The sequence below is a fragment of the Leptopilina boulardi genome, unplaced genomic scaffold (assembly GCF_019393585.1).
Source record: "Leptopilina boulardi isolate dan_hultmark-lab unplaced genomic scaffold, ZJU_Lbou_2.1 LbouV2_208, whole genome shotgun sequence".
Taxonomy (NCBI): Eukaryota; Metazoa; Arthropoda; class Insecta; order Hymenoptera; family Figitidae; genus Leptopilina; species Leptopilina boulardi.
In genome coordinates, this window is record NW_026137761.1 from 331,085 (window position 1) to 352,582 (window position 21,498).

Below are 21,498 nucleotides of genomic sequence, written 5' to 3' on the forward strand. Positions count from 1 at the left end.
GGTACAAACTTATAAAAACTTGCAGCAAACTTACAGGAAGCTTGATGTGCAAGTCGTGCAAAAATTCGTTTTTATTAATGCGATAATGATAAAAAAGACTTAAACTAGAATTGAAATAAAAACTAAAAATAAAACTGAAGTACATATTATTACTAAAAAAACTAAACCTTAAACTAAATTATGAAATAAAATTAAAACTAATTCATGAACTAGAAATTAAAGCTACATCATGAACTAAAATTAAAAGTACATCGTGAACTGAAATTAATATTAAAATTGTAATCTAAATGAAAACTAAAACTAAAAAAACTAAAACTAACAAGACTAAAATTAAAAAAACTATAACTAACAAAGACTAAAATTAAAACTAAAAAAACTAAATCTAAGATAACTGAAACTAAAATTAAAAAAACTAAAACTAACAAGACTTAAACTTAAACAAAAAAAATAAAACTAACAAGACTAAAACTAAAAAAAACTTAATCTAGAAAGACTAAAAATGAAATTCAATTAAAACTCAAATAAAATCTTAAATAAAACAAAAATTTAAACATTAACTAATATTAAAATTAAAATTGAAACTAAAATTAAAAAAAGACTAAAACTAGATTTGAAATGGAAAACTAAGGTAAAAACTAAAATTACAGCTAGCTATAAAACTAAAATAGATACTGATACGAAAAATACTAAACCTAAAACTAAATCATGGACTAAAATTTAAACTAAATTTTAAACCTATATTAAAACTGAAATTAAAACTAATGAAAACTAATATACTTATACTAATACTAAAAAATCATTTCCTTCTTTTAATTCGAAGGAAATTACATATACCATTTTTCATTTGCAGGCATGTGACAAAAACGAAGAGCGTTTTCATGTGAAAAAAGCAGGGAAATGTTCAATGCGAATTAAAAATTTTACAGAAAAATTAAAATTTTTGTGTTTGCTCCCGCCGGAGGAAATTGAATGTACTTTTCAACGTTTAGTTGTGGAAATTTTTAATGAAATTAATAATTTCTTTATTGATGGAGAGGAGAAAACTTATAGAGACGTATTAACACCCTATCTACTTTACTTTCAAAAACAGTGGATAAAAAAACAAATGCTGCAGACTTGTCGGTCTATCGGTTTTTTCATAGGACAACATGCATTCCGCAGGATAATAGTTCAAAAAGTTTATTTAAACAGAATGAACTACCCCAATTTAAAAATCTTGAAATCGGACAAGCTAAAGAATTTAAAAAGGGCAACTTTTATCACATTACATTACCTATAATCGAAGAGTCCAATGTTAGTCTAACTGAAATAAATAAAAATATGAAATCATCAATTCAATCTTTTAGAATTCTAGCAGAGAAATTAAATCTACGTTCAGTAAGCATTGCAAGAACAATGGTTATAAATCATGTTAATTGGGAAGAAATTGTTGTAATGCTCAGAGAAATTTTTCAAGAAACTTCTATTAAAATTATTATTTGCAATGGTTACACTCAATACGCTAATACTGAAGAAAGGAAATTGTTAATTGAAGAAGCACATTCCTCAGCTTTAGGTGGTCACAAAAGCGTAAGTAAAACATACAATCGTATTAGGCAAAATCATTTTTGGGAAAACATGAAAATTGATATTCAAAAATATATACAGACTTGTTTACAATGTCAATTAAAGAAACTTGTTCGCCTTAAAACCAAGAATCCCATGATTATTACCGACACTCCAGGAATTGCATTTGAGAAAATTTGCCAAGACAGAGTTGGACCTTTAAAACCTGTTACTATATCCTGAAACGAGTATATACTTACAATTCAAGATAATTTGACTAAATATTCTTTAGCTATTCCACTTCCAAATCATCAAGCAAGTACCATTCCAGATGTATTTATTAAAAAATTCATTTGCATTTATGGTGCTCCAAATAGTGTTTTAACCGATCAGGGACGTGATTTTCTAAGCAATCTTTTAAAACGAGTAGCTAAAAGATTTCGTATACGACAATTCAAAACAACAGCATTTCACCCACAATCAAGCGGATCTTTGGAAAAATCACACCATGTATTGGCTGAATATTTAAAGCAATTTATTAACAAAAATGCACAATGGGACGATTGGTTAGAATTAGCAACTTTTTCATACAATACTAGTGTTCATGAAGGAACTAAATGCACACCGTATGAATTAGTTTTTGGTCGATTGGCTAGATTACCCTCAAGTCAACCTCTATTACCTGAAGAACAATTGAAAACCTATGATGATTATTTAACAAATTTGGTAACTAAATTACATGAAATTCAGTGTTTAGCTCGAAAAAATTTAATTGAAGCTAAAGAAAAATCAAAAATTTATTATGATCGTAAGTGCAATCCGCAAAATTTTAAGGTCGGTGATAGCGTATTTCTTTTGCAAGGTCCAAAACCAAATAAATTAGGTGACCAGTACACAGGACCACATGAAGTTTTAGAAATTTTAAGTAAAGGAAATATAAAAATCAATGTAAATAAAATTTCCAAAATAGTTCACATAAACAGACTCAGATTATCTCATATAAAACATTCTAGTCAAGAACAATTAATCTAAAGTCAAGTTTATAAAACTTTTTGTTGCAGAACGGAAACTGGACAAATAGTTTCTAAAATCATAATGGTCATAAATATATATAACTCTGTAGCACCTTCAGAATTTACAATTCAATCACTTTATTTAAGATTTTCTGAAGAAATTTTTAATTTAAGATTGGATATTAAACATAGTTATGTATCTAAAGCAGTTTTAACAGAAGATAGTTATTACATCATAATCCCAGATGGTCACAGTATAGATGATATATATATTGAATCAAAAGGTTGGATTAATAGGCTATCGTGAAGCTATAGATGGAGGAATTATTATATAAATTGCAATTTATTTTTCTCTCTCTATAAATCCAATAAGTTGTACAAATAATAACAACTGTGGTATGCGTTCACACAATTCTGTAGTATCACATGGCGCTGGTGAATACTTACAAGAAATTACATACGATACTTTCAGAGCGATCCATAGAACTAGAACTTATCATCATAGTAATTCTTTAATTATATCAGGATTAAAAATGAATCATAGTGTCTCAACAAGTGTAACAATTGGAGGAGAAATTGAAATGGATGGAGATTGCGACGGAGAAGCATATTCTGACGCATTAGGAAGTTGGAAAAATGTTATTGTTCAAGGTATAATAAAAATAACTCTAGCAGAACAAGAGGCAATTGTCGATCTCAAAGCAAATAAAGTACGTCTAAGTTCAGGGATTTTATGCTCACTATCTGAAACAACTTGCTTTGACGACAACAATGGATTTTCTTTTTGGGACCCTTTACCTACAGATGTTTGTAAATTTAATAAGTATATAAGTCTTTATGAAGGTATTGCTAAAAAAAATTGTAGATGAAAAAAAGCAACAAACAGTGTTTACGGTACTTACAAGAGATACAACTTTTGTTTTAACTCAAACTGGTCAATTTTCATTATGTCAATATATTCTATACAAAACAGAGCATCCTAAATTATTTATTTTTGAAACAACTGTAGGGAAAACATTTCTAGAAAATAAAGATTTGAAAATTGAGAATTTAGATATAATGACATATGTAAACTCTAAATTTATTTACGTCGAAAGACATATTCGTACTGAAATGAATACTCTATATCAAGATGTTATGTATCAACGTTGTAAATTAGAACAAGAAGTATTTAAAAATTCTTTAATCCTTGCAACTCAAGGACCAGATGAATTTGCTTTACTCTTAATGAAAGGACCAGGCTATATGTCTGTAGTAGCAGGAGAAGTAGTACATATAGTTAAATGTATCCAAGTAGATGTTATTTATAGGAAAGTAAGTCAGTGTTATCAACAATTACCAGTACTCTAGGGTAATGATAGTCTCTTCCTTAACCCTCACACATATTTTGACCTTTACGGGAACGTTGATTGATGCAATTCTTTTGTACCATCCATGTATAAAATTGGTGAAAATTGGTATAAAGTTGAACCTTTTCCAGTAGAATCATTTGCACCTCAAATATTAAAACCAATGAAAAACCATACTTGGAAATATACTAATCCAGCAACATTGGCCACTAGCGGTATTTATTCCCAATCAGATTTAGAAAAATTACGTGATCACATTATGTTCCCCGCGGAAAAACCTATGGTATTAAATACTTTAGGACGTGGATTTTCAGGTTATGATATCTCAAATCAAAAAATGACAATAATGAATTTAATGGATAAAGAAACATTAGACAAAATTGCATCCTCAGCTTGGGGAAAATTTTGGACCGCCTTTACAAGTTTCGGAACCGCTAGTGCTGGATTAATTGGAATAATTATTATTATTCGTATTATTAAACTAATTGCTGATACATATATTCATTGCTATGCTCTACATAGTGTGTTTGGATGGTCTTTCAAATTATTAGGTGCTTTTTGGGACTCTGTTACAAATTTATTATTGCATATTGGCAGGAAGGAGACATCCTCAGTCGATTCTAAAATCCAAGATATTGAAATAGGACAATTAAAGTGTCCACCTCCTTCACCAGAAAATTTAAACCCAGATAAAACCATACGAGGTAACTGGGAAAATCCTAATATTCAAAATCTCTATCCTAATCCTAACATAGATAATAACTATGTCGTGCATGTTTAACTCCAATAAATGGCTACATATTGCCACATAACAGCTTTGCATAAGTTTTTAATTTCAAATGGATATCCTCTAGCTAGTTTCGAGATAACCGTAACAAAAAATGAAAATATTTGCATGTATACCTTTGTTTTAAAACATCTAGATAAAACCATAATTGTTAATGGAAAAAATCCTATTCAATTTGAACAAATAGCAGCAAAAACTCTTTTTGAAAGTCTAACAATAGAATCGTTTCCTTCACAAGGATTATCACTTCTACTTTTTAACAAAATCATTGAACTAAAAAGGTTATGTTACCAATATCAATTGCCTAATCCTTCATTCACATTTCTTCAATTTCCCTTTGATGAAAACAAATCAATTTTTGTAGTAATTATTAAAATATATGAAAATCAAAGAATAACAACTTTAGATAATCCATCTCTTGGTCAAGTTAAAGCAGTTTCAGACATGATTTTAGCTGTTCAAGCAATATTACATTCTTTGGAAATCTTAGAAAATTCTGTTCCCAATTTTCAAATACCTAATCCAAATCCATGTGTTATGCAAAATGAAAATAATCTAAATCTATTTGTTGCACAAAGTAAAAATCAACTAATTCCCTCTAATGATTGTGTAAATAACTCGCTATTTACTTTCAAGAATCCTTTAAACGCTTCCATACAGGCAACTATTCCAAATTATATAAGAAATTAAATTAAAAATAAAATTTTACAGAAAAAATCTAAAAATGTGAACTAAATGTTCAAATTGTCGCTTCTATAAAATATATTTGAAATTAAAATATTTGTCTAAATAAGCGTTAAAATTATAACTAATATTTTTTCTACATTGTTTCAGGTAAAACCAAAAGCAAAATAGCTCTTTACATCTTAACACTCTTGTTAATTTCTATTTCTAGCTGTATTTCTGTATCTGAAATTGAACTCCCTTTTTCTAATTCACCATATTCACAAAACCCTGCAGTATATTATGAGCACTTAGGAACGTCTAGATTAATCATTGATAAATGGAAAATCTTGACATATCTTGAACTGGTTGATGTAATGGATATTGAGTCAAAAATTTACAAATATATCTTTGAAATGGAACATGAGTGTGGACCTTTGAGAAATTCTACTGATTGTTTACAATTAGAATTTAGTGTTAAAAATATAAAAATCAGTATCAAATGTTATTTACAAGAATCATAGCATGGTATATGAGGCATTTCATTTGAAATTGTTTGGGGACTTAAATAAGTGTGAAAAATTTTAATTAAAAATCTTAAGTTTTTTTCAAGTTATTTACATTAACAAATTTAAGATACTTTTTTTCCTTTTCGCTATAACTTTTTCATTTTTCTTTGTACAGAAAAGTGTTTTCAATGTTTTTTCTTCAAAAATTATTGAATTTTAAGAAAATGATTTTTATTTTTAATATTTTATAATTTTTATATTATTTATTTAAAAAAAAAAATTTTTATTAATGTTTAAACCTGTTATCGGGCTAATTTCGATCTAAAAAAAATCATGAATATTCTTCAATATTATACAAATTACATATTAAAATTTGGTGAATGCATTATGTTTTGATCTCGAGAAAAATTTTTTTAAAATTTACCGTGCATGGCTCTAGCGGTCGCATCGGTCAGCGCTTGGGTTAGATCCCATGCTGCGCGCCGATAGAGTCATGCACGCTAAATTTCAAAAAAAAATTTCTCGAGAACAAAACATAATGCATTCACCAAATTTTAATATGTAATTTGTATAATATTGAAGAATATTCATGATTTTTTTAGATCGAAATTAGCCCGATAACAGGTTTAAACATTAATAAAAAATTTTTTTTTAAATAAATAATATAAAAATTATAAAATATTAAAAATAAAAATCATTTTTTTAAAATTCAATAATTTTTGAAGAAAAAACATTTAAAACACTTTTCTGTACAAAGAAAAATGAAAAAGTTATAGCGAAAAGGAAAAAAAGTATCTTAAATTTGTTAATGTAAATAACTTGAAAAAAACTTAAGATTTTTAATTAAAATTTTTCACACTTATTTAAGTCCCCAAACAATTTCAAATGAAATGCCTCATATACCATGCTATGATTCTTGTAAATAACATTTGATATCCACCTCTATTACCTTCAAACACTGATTTTGCATATGAGGATATTCAAAATGCACATCCTAACACTTTTCTTCCAAACAATATGCCATTTCCCAATTATTATAAACCAACAGAAACTTTCGTACATCATATTAAACAATATATGATTTTTACTATTAATGTTCCTTTTTTATCAAAGAATAAATATCAATTATTCAAAATCCATTCGATTAGAGGAACGAAAAAATGGAATAAAAATTTTAAATCTATTATTGATGTAAATCCTGAAAATGAATACATTGCATTTTCTGATGATAATAATACAACCTACTTCACTTTCAACAATGAATGGATGAAAACTTGCTCTTCTCAATTACCGAATCTTACATGTAAAATCCCAGCAGAAATAAAATCTTCAATTTCTGAACCTATATGTGAGAGTTCACTCTTTTTCTTCAACTCTTTTTCAAAATGCAATTTTCAAATTATATCAGAACCAGAACCTAGATGGTTACCACTATATCTAAATAATTCATGGATATATAACTTGCAACCAAATCACTTGTTTCAAATGGCATGCTCAGGAAATTCAGAATCCTCATTTTTTATAAACGGCAATGGAAAATTACAAATTAAATCTAATTGCATAGGTACTTAACCAAAAAATTTCTTTGCCCTTTTTACCTGCAAATCTTATAAAAAATTTAGAAGATCTTTCATTATATTTACCTATCTTTCAGACAATCAACACAAATCTTACTGAGACTTTTGAAAATGAAACGCCTTCTATCAAAAAATTAATCACTTTATGTCAACAATATATTTCACAAGAAAAAGTTATTTCTATTTTACAATTAGAAAATTTTATTCGTGAAACTAGAAAAACTATACAGAAAGAAAAATTAAATGAGAAACGCCATTATGAAAATTATATTATTCACTTAATAATTTCATTTATCATTTTATAAATAATAATCATAATTCTAATATTTATCATTTATAGAATATCTCAAGATCAAATTCAAGATTTATCTTTTTGGCATAATCACATAGCCAATCTTGCCAGAGAAAACACCTATGACCTTCCACATAGTTATCAAACAATGCCTATGATTAGAGTAAATCCTCTTCAAGGACTTCATACAATAATGGAAGAAGCATAAAAAATTTTTATTTAAAATTAATCTTTTAAGAATAAATGAATTTATAGTTATTTCTAAACATATCTCCAATATTTAATTAACAAAATAAAGAATTTTGGGAAATTACTAAATAAATTACTACGTATTTATAAAATATATTTATTATTGTTTTTCACAAAATTAGTATATACAATATTCAATATTCTCTTTACATATTAAAAATAACATACAATTAGCTCACTTTAATCAATAATTTATTAAAATTTATGAAACAATATTAATTTTCATATATTTATTATAAAAGTTTTCTTTTTTTTGGTTTTAATGCCTCGAAATACTGAAACAAACAAAGTACAAAATACAATCAATTAATTAATGAATATATTCGATAAAATTCTATACATACCTTTATTATAGTATTCCCAATTATTTGGAAGGGTGTATTTTGAAAATAAAAAACCTCATTATTTTCATCTAAACTCTTAATTAATGTCTCTTTAAAAAACTTTAAAATGAACTCTGGAAAACAACAAAACCTTTCCGGTAATACAAATATTCCATTTGGTGTTTCTAATTTGGGAAAAATTTTTATAAATCTTAAATTTCCCACACAAGAAATATATTCATTTTCAACCTAGGAAAAATAAATAATATTAATTTTTGTTCTAATAAAATATATAAATAATTACTTACCCTACATAATGTATTATCTTTGATCCAACAATACACATTTCTTATTTCAAAAACACCTTCTATTGTTTGCTCATCTATTTGTTTCAAAACCTCCAAATATAAATCATGTTGAACCTCGATTTCAAATAAAGACCACCATCGTGGTAGGAAGATTTTCTTCTGATTTATTATTATATAGATAATAAATCCTCTATTTCTTTTTTCCCAGACGTATGTGGATCTTACACGCCATCTATGTTGCAAATCTTTTGGGAGAGAAAAAATGGATTCAATTTGATTATCTTGTGAAATTTGATATCCACTATTTGTAGTATTTTTTATTGGCACAATAGTCGTTCGTTTCGTGTTCTTTCTTTCACTGTTTAAAGGTGATTGGTTTTCACCTGGTGAAATTATTTGCACTTCACTCGTAGACTCATCCACAACATCACTTTCAGTCGTATTTATTAATTGATTTATCGCTTCACTACCTAATAACTCGGCAATTAATTTATTTAAATTATCATTTCCGTCCGGACTACTAGAACTTTCGGATTCCATTTCTGTTTATTTCTTTTCTCGATTGTATCGTTTCAAAATTCTAAGAGAACTGACTAAAAAAACAAATAATCTGGCCTTTTTAAACCCCAAAAATCATTTAAAGAGTGGAAAAGAAATCTAATGAAAAAATAGAATCGAGTTAATGGGAAACTTTTAAAACTGCATTTTTATTATCTACAAATGTAAGATAATTAGTCTATTACCTATCCCTCCGACAATTTGTCTTTGATTTTATGAGCAGTCAGATGCCGCGGAGACAAGTTAAAAGGGAAAACCTTTCGCGCTCCCTTTATTAAAACATTTTTATTTTTAGCTCTTTATATTTAAAAAAACACAAATTTCAATCTTGACAAAACTATACTTATTTAATTTTAATTTTGTTTTCTAAAGATTGAACATCGTTCTATTTAATCTTTTAGATGAACCCGATTACAGAATTGAAGAATTTAAGTATTCAGTATGGTTTCTCAAAACCATGTTACGTTCCGAACTAGGCGTGGTTTTAAAATAAAAATGAATTTTATTTACTTGAAGGTAATAAGGCTGATTAATCAGGTTGGTAAAGCCTGATATTTATTTTTATGTAGGATCGTGGTCACTTGTCAAAACTACGGGTTTTGCGTTACAATAACAAATCAAATATTCCCTTTTTAACATTTATTGATTAAATAATAATTATATAGTAATAATGATACAAGTTTACAATTCTTTTACTTACTTTTAGCAATGAAGTCGGATAATTCGATGATTATAGCTTAGTCGTTATAATTGGTTTTGATTTGATTTGAAATAGTTCGTTTTGGTCGCACTTGTGTAACTTTAACGACTTAGATTGTTTTATAACTATTTAAAGAATTACAATATTCTTTATTGTTATTTCTCGTCACTCGCACCTTTGACAGGAATGAATTTTATAGCAGGTGTAAGAGAAGCAACATATACTAAATTGACAAATTTAGAAAAAGAGATAATGCAAGATTTCTTTAGTATTTATAGTTATAAATACGACAGTTATTTCTATTAAATTATTGATTCTAAGTGTTAATTTGCTTCTCTTGCACCTATTGGCTATCAGGAAAGAACTATGTTCTAAGTGAAAAGTCAAATTAACTTGCACCTATTGGCTATCAGGAAAGAATACAATAATTAGGGCGAAAGTAAACTTAAGGGTCGCTCTACGATGTTAGAGATTGCACCGGAACTTTTGACAAGCTTTATGGAAAAAGCTCTTGTTTATATACTAGTCCATTATGCTAATTAGTGGGAGAAATGTCATATTATTGAGGAAGGGGTGATCTATAAATAGAATCACTTTCCTTATATGGTAATGATCTACATCGCATGTATGACATTGAATCTTCTTCTTTCTGAATTCTCTCTTTTATATGCTGACAATGGGCTTTTGAAGATCATATTACACTTGGATCTTCACAACCTTCACATTCTTCACGCGTATAAACAAACAAGCTCGAACTTGCTTCACATTTTGCTTACATATATCCTACTTTTAGCTTTTCAACTTTCTGAACTTTTATGGTGAAAACGAATGTCATATCTCTTTTGAGATCGATTTCGTTTCCACACTCTATCCTATCAATATATACATAAATAAATACATTAAAATAAGACATATAGTTTAAGTATTGTAAAATTATCATAGAATTATATAAAATGTCTTATTTTAATGATAATTTTAAGGAAAATTAGGGAAAATTGTTACCGGGATGTAACAAACCAAACTATTATGTTAAATAAAATATTACAAAGATATGAATTTATTGAAGATTATAATGAATACGATTTAGAATCAACACAAAACGTCGCCAAAATTAAACTTTTTAAATGGTTATATTCATGCGAGAAATGTTTTTCATGTTATCACGTTACAAAAAATTGTAAAGGACCAAAAAGAAACAAGAGTTATATTGATTAATAAAAAATTTCTTTTATATTTGTAAACTAAAAAATAATAATAAGCTATTTACAACTTTTGTTTCACGTACCTGATAAATTCACATATAAACGAATGGCAAATATATATATATATATATATGTGTGTATGTGTGATCTTAGTATATAAACGTTGTAATCTAAATTTAAAATTAGAAAAAATAAACAAATAATATTAAATAATAAAAATAATAATAAGTAAAAAAAATATATATAAAAATCATAAATAATAAAGTTATTATAAATAAATAATTATTGTAATTTCAGATTTTAAAATGGAAACATGTTCGGAAGCAGATCTCGAAATTCTTTGTATTCAATATAACTTAACTAAACCATGTTATAATATTAAAAATGTAGGAAAACACTGTTTAGTCTGGCAAGCTACCTGTGTTGTAAAAATAGATTCAGATATTTTAGAAACAATGGGAAATAAAGCTATTAAAACAAAAATAACGAAAAGAGATGCTGCCAGATTAATGTTAATAAAACTCTTTAATAGGTATGAATTTTGCGAAACAAGTGAAAATATCAACAATACTTATGATAATCAGGAGAGAATAAAGATTTTTAAATGTAATATTATTTGTGAAAATTCACAAATCAAAATTTTGGGTCCCAAAAGAAATCAAAATTATATAGATAAAGAATAGGAATAAATATGTTTTGTCCTTACGACTTTTTTTGTGTAAAATGTATGAATTGTGTGAAAATAAAAAATATATATTTAATATAATAAGATAAAACTGATAAAAATTATTATAATAAAATCATTGGCATAAACATAAGCTTACGAGCTTATAACAAAAAAAAAAAAAAAACAATAATATTAAAATAGGGAATAAAAAAAGAGAATACTCAAGCCTACGGTTTCGTATTCTTCCCATAAGGGGGGAAGGGTTTCATAATGTACGCTTAAAGTAACTAATATTATATTAAATCATTGAAAAAAATTTTTTTTCTCCATACAGAATATTGAGTGTGTATATGTGTAGAAATGATTACTTTTAATTGTCCATCTAAGATACCAAGTCGGAAATTATATAAGAAATTATGTCGGAAATTATATGGGAAATTCAAATATAGATGTATATCATCATAGTTCCACTTTTACTACGCCAGATGGTGCTAATTTTTTTTTCTCACAGTTGAGATCAGTCTTGAATACCATAAAAGCTGAGACTCTAACTCAGAAGGTGTATTGAAAAGCACAATTTCTTTTCTTTTCAGTTGAATTGCAGTAATATTATTTGATTTTTAATTAAATAATTTTTAATTTTTATAAACTGATGTCTGCCAACTGAAAATTCCTATATGAAATCCTATATTGTTTCCATTATATAATTCTATGTGAAATCTTAAATATAAATATTTCAGAATCTACATGAAATCCTATATGATTTCTTATGTTCAAATCAATCATATATATGATCTCACGTGAGGATTTTCAATATTATTTCATGTCAGATTATTTGTAATAATTTTTTATTCAAGAATCGAAAAACAATTTGATGTATGATTTGATATAGGAAAATTTCTGGTTAAGGATTGAGCAATGAATTTTGGTATGTTTTTTAGTGAGAAAGCACGAAGGAAATTGACATAAGAAATTGAAGGAAAAAATGTGACCAGAAAAAATTGTAGGATTTCACATAAGAATTTACATAATTTATTACCTAAGAATACGTTTATAAGAATTTACATCGAATCCTACTTCAAATCATGTCTCAATTTCCTATATGATTTTTAATAGGATCCTATATAGTTTCTTACATGACACATAGGATTTTATGTGGATTTTAATATATGAATTTATGTGAGATCCTATATAAGATCCTATATGAGAATTTTCAGTAGGGATTCCTTTCTGTGCGAAATTCTGTACAAAAGTTTCCTGCAACTTTGAGAAGAACTCCTGACATATTTTTGTCAGAACATCACAGGACAGGAACCACTCACGCAGCTGTACCATAAATCACAAGGGCAAGTGCATCGCTGGGTTCCCTCTCAACCGCTGTCAATCTATGCCGACGCCTGTATTCCGGACAACAAATATACGAAAATAACCTATATCTCAGTGGTGAGTTCTCCAAATCCTTTCTTTTTCTTGTAGTCTATTCCTAGACTAATTTTCATTCGTATTTCAGTGTGAATGATGTTTTTTGGAATGGACGAAGATTTTCTCTCTCAACTCAAGTGTATTAAATAAAGTTTTTTAAATGTATTTGCAGTAAATTTACTCACCCCGTTCCCTTAGTTCAAAGCCTTACCGCTTTGTAAATAAATCGGGGTAAATATTAAAATAATTGAATTATCTGTCCCTTCCGGACATAACAAAAAAATAGAATAAACTGTTTATCTCCACTCCTTAAGATGTTATTAATTTTTTAAATAATAATTATTATTAATTATTAATTTATAATGCGTTCATTTAAAATAGTTATGAGTAATTAAAAAAAAGTTGAACTAATTTTTTAATGCAAATATCTCGAATAATAAATATTTTTTTTCAAAATTTTTTTTCTAATAAACTAAATTTTCATCTTTTCTGAAATTAAAAAATTTATGAAGAACTTGAAAACAAGAATCAATTTTTGTAAAAAAAATTTATTTTAATAAAAATAAATAACAATTAATAAAAAAAACTAATAATTGTTATAAATTAGGAGTAGTGGAATCTGATTCCACTTCTTCACCCTCAATTAATGGCGAAGAAGGGGCTGTTGCATAACCTTCGGATGACGGTGAAATCGGTGGTGTTACATAGTTCTCACTCGCAGGTGAACCAGGAGCTGATGAATGTGGTGAATTTGATGTTGACGATGGGGGCGAAGAATGATTAGGTGAAGGCGGAAGTGATCGGGTGGTGGAATCTGGTTCCTGTGGAGAACTCGTTCGAGAGTTGTGCAACTGGTCATGTTGCATATCATCTGTAACAAAATAACAATTAAATAAAAAACAATAATTTTAACTCAATAAAAATTAGGTTCTAATATTTGAAATTTATTCTTAAATTCTTTAAAATAAAATTTTAAGGTTATGTTTAAAATTTCAAAAAAATATCTTAAATTAATATTTTGTTTAAAATGTATTCTAAAATGATTATAATTAATATTACTAGATATTATACATACCTTGATTTCCACATCTAACGTTCGACATCGTAATCGGATATTCCGAAAGAATTTTTAAATAAAATTGAAAACAACAGCGAAATTCGCTTTTCTGAAAAATAAATTAAAAAACAAAATAATTAAGAAGGTGGATAAAGCAGATATTATGTATTGGTAAATTTTTTTGGGCAGGAAATAATTTTTCTGGCAAATCTTCTCTTTAAAAAAAAGTTAATTAACTAATTAATTAAATAATGAGTTAATTAATTTTTTTTATAGAGAAGAATTGCCAGAAAAATTATTTCTTGATAGCAATAATTTTTGTGGAACAGGAAATAATTTTTTGGCAATTTTTCTCTTTAAAAAAAAGTTAATTAACTAATTATATATAATAATAAAATGCTTCTGTCCTAACTTGAAGTAATCTTATGACGTGTCAAATTTTGACAATTCTTTTTCTCATTTTTGCCAAACTTGTATAATTGTGTTTCCAAATTTCGGAATAAGTTTCTTTAAAATTCCAAATTCGAAAATTCAATTCACGAAGCTGAAGTACCCAACGTTTGCCAACGAAATTTTTTTTAAAGTTGTATATTAATTCAAAAATTGTATACAAATACAAAAAATTTTCCTGATCGCAATAATTTTTTTGGAATAGAAAATAATTTTTTTGGCAATTTTTCTCTGAGAAAAGAATTAATTAACTAATTAATTAAATAATGAGTTAATTAATTTTTTTATAGAGAAGAATTGCCAGAAAAATTATTTCCTCATCGCAACATTTTTTTTTTGGACAGGAAATAATTTCCTGATCGTAAGAATTTTTTTTAGAAGCAGGAAATAATTTTTTTGACAATTTTTCTTCTTAAAAAAAATTAATTAACTAATTAATTAAGTAATGAGTTAATTAAATTTTTTTTGAAAGAGAATAATTGCCAGAAAAATTATTTCCTGATCGCAATAATTTTTTTGGAGTAGGAAATAATTTTTTTGGCAATTTTTCTCTGAGAAAAGAATTAATTAACTAATTAATTAAATAATGAGTTCATTAATTTTTTTTATAGAGAAGAATTGCCAGAAAAATTATCTACACTGTAAAAAAAGGAGTTGAATCAACTCCTAGTGCTGTTAACTCCCTAAATTTTCACAGTGTAAGAAACATCTGAGAATTTTAATTAATTTTCAAAATTCTCTGAAATGCCCATTATAAAATTTACGGAAATAAAAAATAGAATATTTAAGCTTTCTTTCAACATAGATTTTGTCAAAATTGGAGACAACGTGTTTTTAAATATTGAACAGTTTATCTTCAAAATAAATTTTTTATACTAATTAAATATTTCAAAACTTTTTATTAAATAATAAAGTTTAGAGATTTTTCATTCGAAACTACTCATTGCAAAAGTAATTTGATTTAATTAAATAGGAGAAACAATTATTTAAAAATTGTCTTATATTGTCAATTGTTTACTAGGGATATAATTATTGTGGCTCCGGATCTTAAAAGGGCACACGCGCGAACTGATGTGAAATAAGTTGGCCCCTGAACATAAAATTTTGAAATTGTTCAAAATTAAATTTCAATTATTGTTCCTTGTAAAGAATTTTATTGCGCATATTTTTTCCAAAATAAATTTTTTTGTATAACTTACCGTTTTTAATTTACTTACAAAAACCACATTTTTAAGAATCGAAATTTCCGTGGAAATTTCTAATGCTTTTTTGTGTTCATCTCGTGATTACTTCGACAAATATGAATATTTTTTCACCAAATTTTATCACAATATAACTATTCTAAAAGTGAAAGTACATTTGAAAATTTTTCAAAAAATTTTATGTCCGAGTATTTAATTGTTTAAATAATTTTTCTCGAATGCTGCGACTCTCTTAAATTCAATTGAAAAATTTGTGTGAGGAATTTCAGAATTCGAAAAACTTCCAGTGACAAATATCTTCATTAATATATAAGGAAGTTTTTTGGAAAATATTAGACCTTTAATTATTGATTAGAAAAAGATAGAACAATGTTAAGAGCGTTGCGTATTTTGTGAATTGTAACGCGGCACTTCTAACCTGTATTTCTTCTTACTGTCACGTGATGGCGGTCAATATATAATATATAACCTTTAAAATTAACTGTTAAATCAGTAGATTTTTCGGCCGCTGCCATATGTTTATATTACTGATTCAATCAGTAATTGATATTTTACTAATTGAATCAGTAAATTTCTACTAATTATCAGTTGTTCAATTCTCGCTATGGCAATTAGTAGATTTCTACTGCTAATCAGTGAAATATGACTGATTCAGATTTAGAGAGAACTTTTTCAATTAAATGTAAGAGAATCAGTTTTCGAGAAAAATTATATAAACAATTAAATACTCGGACATAAAATTTGTTGAAAAATTTTCAAATGTACTTTCACTTTTAGAATAGTTTGAAGAATATTAAGTTAAAATTTGGTGAAAAAATATTCATATTTGTAGAAGTAGTCGCGAGTTGAACACAAAAAAGCATTAAAAATTTCGATTCTTAAAAATGACGTACTAAAAGAACCGAAAAATTTTAAATAAACAATTTACAAGCGTTAAAAAAGATTTTTTTAGAATTTTTGTTCAGTTTTTATAATTTTTTCAAATCTTATCCCTTCAGAATACCTCTAAATGCTAAAAAAAAACGTGAAGATTCACTGGAATTAGAAAAATGTCAAAATCGACCAAAACGAATAGTTTCTCATTTATGATGAGAATGTAAAAATATAATTTTATATGTATATACAGGGATTTTTTAAGGAATTTAGCTTTTTTTAGTTTTATCATATTTTTTGAGTGCTTTGGGATAAGAATATGTCCATTTTGTAAACTAAATTTATTTTCTTTCAATATAATTTGATTTTTAACAAAAATTTCGAATTTTTTGCTGCTTTTTGATATTTGAAGCTCTGTAACTTTTTCAATTTAATTTTAATTGAAAAATATTAAAGAAAAAAAATGTTTGTATTTTACTAAGGTATAAAAATATGAGGTTGAATAAATTGTTTTTTGGAAAAATTGAAATTAAAAATTTTTGAAAATGCTGTAATTTTTTCATTTTTGATCGCAAATGGATAACTATCGAACTTGCACGAAAAAAAGTACAACTGCATCTGAGAATTTTTTCGACATAACAGTTAAACATTTCGTCGAAAATGAACGAGCGATATTGTATTGCCAAAATGGCTGACCAGAAAGATTGAACTCTAAATTCACTATAGCCGAATTGGCTTAACTTTCGGCTACTGCGGTGAAACTTATTCACAGCGTTGGATGTTTCGTTCCTTCTTATTAATTATATTCCCAAATAGCTCGTTCTCGACGTAAAATTTTTTTCCGTGTAGCCTTCATTTTAACACTAATTTAATGTATACCAAACGACTAGTTGATTTATTGAATTTTACAAAAGCTATTGTGACCACAACATTTCATATAATTGAGGACAGATTTAACAAATTCAAAATTTGGATTCATAGACGCCAAAAAACCCCCAGTACCGAATTTTGAACGAATCAAATTTATAATTTCATCCATATTGGTTTGACATTTTGCATTTTTTAAATTTTACCTTAAATTTGGATTTAGCGACCCCAAAAACCCCCGATTACAAAATTTTGAAAGCTTGAAATCAATTAAAAATTATTCCGCCATATTGGGTCCGCCATTTTGAATTTTTTTAATCTGAACTCAAATTCGGATTCAGCGACCTTGAAAACCTCAGTATGCCCATTGGTTTTTAAATGAAATTAGGTTTAGAATTATTTTCTAATGTGGATCTAATGTGTCCAAAATCACAAAGGCGGTACGACTTTTTTTGGACATATATGAGCCATCAACTTTAAAGGGATTACATTTAAAAAAAACTACAAATAAATGAATTTAACCGAATTCAAAAGTAAATAATCGAAAACATACGAAATTCTGGTATAAACAGCGCAATATAAACTATTTTGGAATACAGGATTTACATACATACAGACAGACATTTTTTTAAGACCCATTTTTTTGGCATCAGAAAGTCTCAAAACGTCAAGATTTACTCGAATTAGAGAAGGCTCAAAATCGCCCAAATGTAATACCTTCTCATTATGATGAGAATGTAAAAAGAGATACCTATTTTTTTATTTTTTTTCTGAAAAATTTTCGAGTTATAAATTTTCAAAATTCCAGTTTTTCAATGAATGTAGACCTGTTTTCAATTACTGATACCTCGAAAAAAATAGATTTTTTCAATTTTCGCTAACAGAAGAAAAGTTTCAGTTTTCTTTTACTTTTCAATAATGTTAACAAAAAAATTTTTTTTAATTTTTAGAAATGTGCAAAATTAAAAAAAATTGTACAATTGTTAAAAATTATTTTTTTTTCATTTTTCATAGTGAAATATGATTTCAGGTTCCAAAAAAATGAAAAAAAAATTTTTTTTAACAAGTTTACAATTTTTTTAATTTTTAGAAATGTGCAAAATGCTGCGCATGGTGTTTAAATGTTTATTTAAACCTATAAAACTTATCGGCCCACTCTAAATTTTTTTGCGAAATGTTCTTAGTATTTCCAGGTATGTTTAAAAAAAATCATATCCAAATTAAAAAATCTAAATTTGTTTATAAAAAATTGTTATTTGTTTAATAAAAAATGGAAAAAAAATTCTTGTTAACATTATTGAAAAGTAAAAGAAAAACTGAAACTTTTCTTCTCTTAGCGAAAATTGAAAAAATATATTTTTTTCGAGGTATCACCCATTGAAAATAGGTCTGCATTACTCATAACTCATAACCCAAAAACTTTGCAATTATGAAGGGTTCTTGCAATGGAAATTCATTTGTTGACTTAAAGAAGTGTCAAAAACTTTATTTCCATTGGAAAGAAAGGAAATACAAATTTTTGATAATTTTTTTTCACTTTTCTGACTAGCTTCGCGATACAAGCGAAAATCTGAAAATTACACAATAAGGACGTTTTATTTCAATTTCGTGGTTCCTTTACACATTTCCAAGTGTATTTGAATGCCCTTCTATTATTTGAAGGTCATTATTAATTATTTATCTGCATATTTAATTGATTTTCTACAGTGGCTCAACCCTGACTACTTTTCTTTTTTTTTAAATTGACTATAACTTCGAAACTTTTGGTCAAATATTTTTACAATGTTCAGCAAAAACATTACATTTTAGTAGATCTTTCGAACCATATGCGATAAATCTCAAAATTCGGCTTACAGGGGAAGTTATAGAGAAAAGTCAAAACTATGTCGAACCCTGACTACACTCCCCTATATGAAAAGTCTCGCGGTTTTTGGGTTACGAACCGTCTATCCGCGGTTCGCCATGCTAAAAATCTGTCAACCCTGGCAGCGGTCCACGCAAGACGAGGTATGTGGCCTTCGGCCGCGTAAGGTACTGCTTGCACTGTTAGAAATCGAACTCTAATTTTACACTAAAAGGATTGAAATAAAATATTTTCAATCTCGAAAAGTGTGAATATTTGCATGCCATTGGTTCGACAAATATCTTCTAGTCAATAAATAAAAATATTCGCACTTTTCGAGATTGAAACTATATACTGTATACTATATATCCGAGCCGTGGCAAAATTTCTACACGGGTTTCACTATCATTTTCGTAATCAACGCACCAAAATACGTTAGTATACCAAGTTTGGTTTAAATCGGCGGGGGCGCGCTTTCAGAACCTCACCTTTAGTTTATATTTTATTTAGAAAATTTTATATTAACCCTCACACGCCTGATCTCAATTTTTAATGAAAGTCGGCTAGCAGTGAGCCACCCAGAGGCTGTCACTTCTACTTGACTGCGGTAACAGAGCGTTCGTTTGAGCGTCGGTCAAACGCTCGTTATTTTGATAGGGACCATCAATTTTTTTCAAGTTAAGAAATATAATGGATTGTTTTTTATAATTTAAACCTATTAAATTTAATACAAAATACTTGTCAACTGTTCAGCGTTAGGTCAGATCGTTTAACTAGCCCTTCTAGCAAGCGTCCAACCGTTTCAAGCATTACACTTTTGGCCAGATGCAATCCAGAGTTTTTCGGCAACTACTAGACTGTAAAGTAGGTGGTCTGGCTAAAATGAGGCCATGCCCATCAGAAGATTTTTCTACATGATTCATGGTTACCACCTATCAATATATATTTTTAACTTTTAATATTTTTCTAAAAAAAACTTGGCAGATTCATGAATTCTTTTCGATCCGACGGATTTTATATTTTTGCTCAAAACTTACGAAAACACACTACATTACATTACAAAACACATACAAAACACGAAATGTATCTATAAATGTTGGTGTTCTTGTAAATTAACCATTACCAAATTACAGTCACTTAAGAATGACTGGGTAGCATCCACCCAGTGTGACCTCAGCGTTAAAAAAGGTGTAACCACGAAGGGTTAACTTTCCTGATAATTTTGGGTTTTCACACTCTAAATCCGAGTTAGCGACTATTCGCTTTGAATTAGTGACTACACGCTTTTTCCTAGCGCAGAGTATGCAGCTGAGAATAAGTGAATAATCACTCATTGAAAATTCGCTTATTACTAGTGAATAGTCGCTGATTGCTAGGGAATAGTCGCTATTTTAATCAGCCCGAAGTATGCAGCTACGAATAAGGGAATAGTCGCTAATTCAAATTTAGAGAGCAGATGTTGTAAAAATCCTCCAAGAACTGGATAAGATCGTATATTATTATAAGCGAAAAACATATTTTTATGATATATACAAATTATTTCAAAATACTATAAAAACAACAAAAATAATAATATCTGTAGATATGATTACTCAAATAAATGAAATAAACATTTTAACATTATTAAAATTAAAAAATATAGATTCCCGTGTGGAAAAAGCCACGATCTTGCCCTCAAGAGTTCGGGGCCCCCGGCGGGGGCCCATGAGGGCTGATCCATATGGCGAATCCATGAGGGGCACCGTAGGGGCCCGCATGGATCGCCCTCATGATCGATTAGCAAAATTTTCTAAGTCCAAAAATCAAATATTTTTTTATCACCAAAAAATTAATGTTTATAATGATTCAGAACAACGAAAAACGCGTTTTTAATAAAAATATATTTACACTTTTTTTGAAAATAACACTCACACTTATGGCAAAATAGATGAGGGCCACCGTAGGGGCCCGCATGGATCGCCCTCATGATCGATTAGCAAAATTTTCTAAGTCCAAAAATCAAATATTTTTTTATCAACAAAAAATGAATGTTTCCAATGATT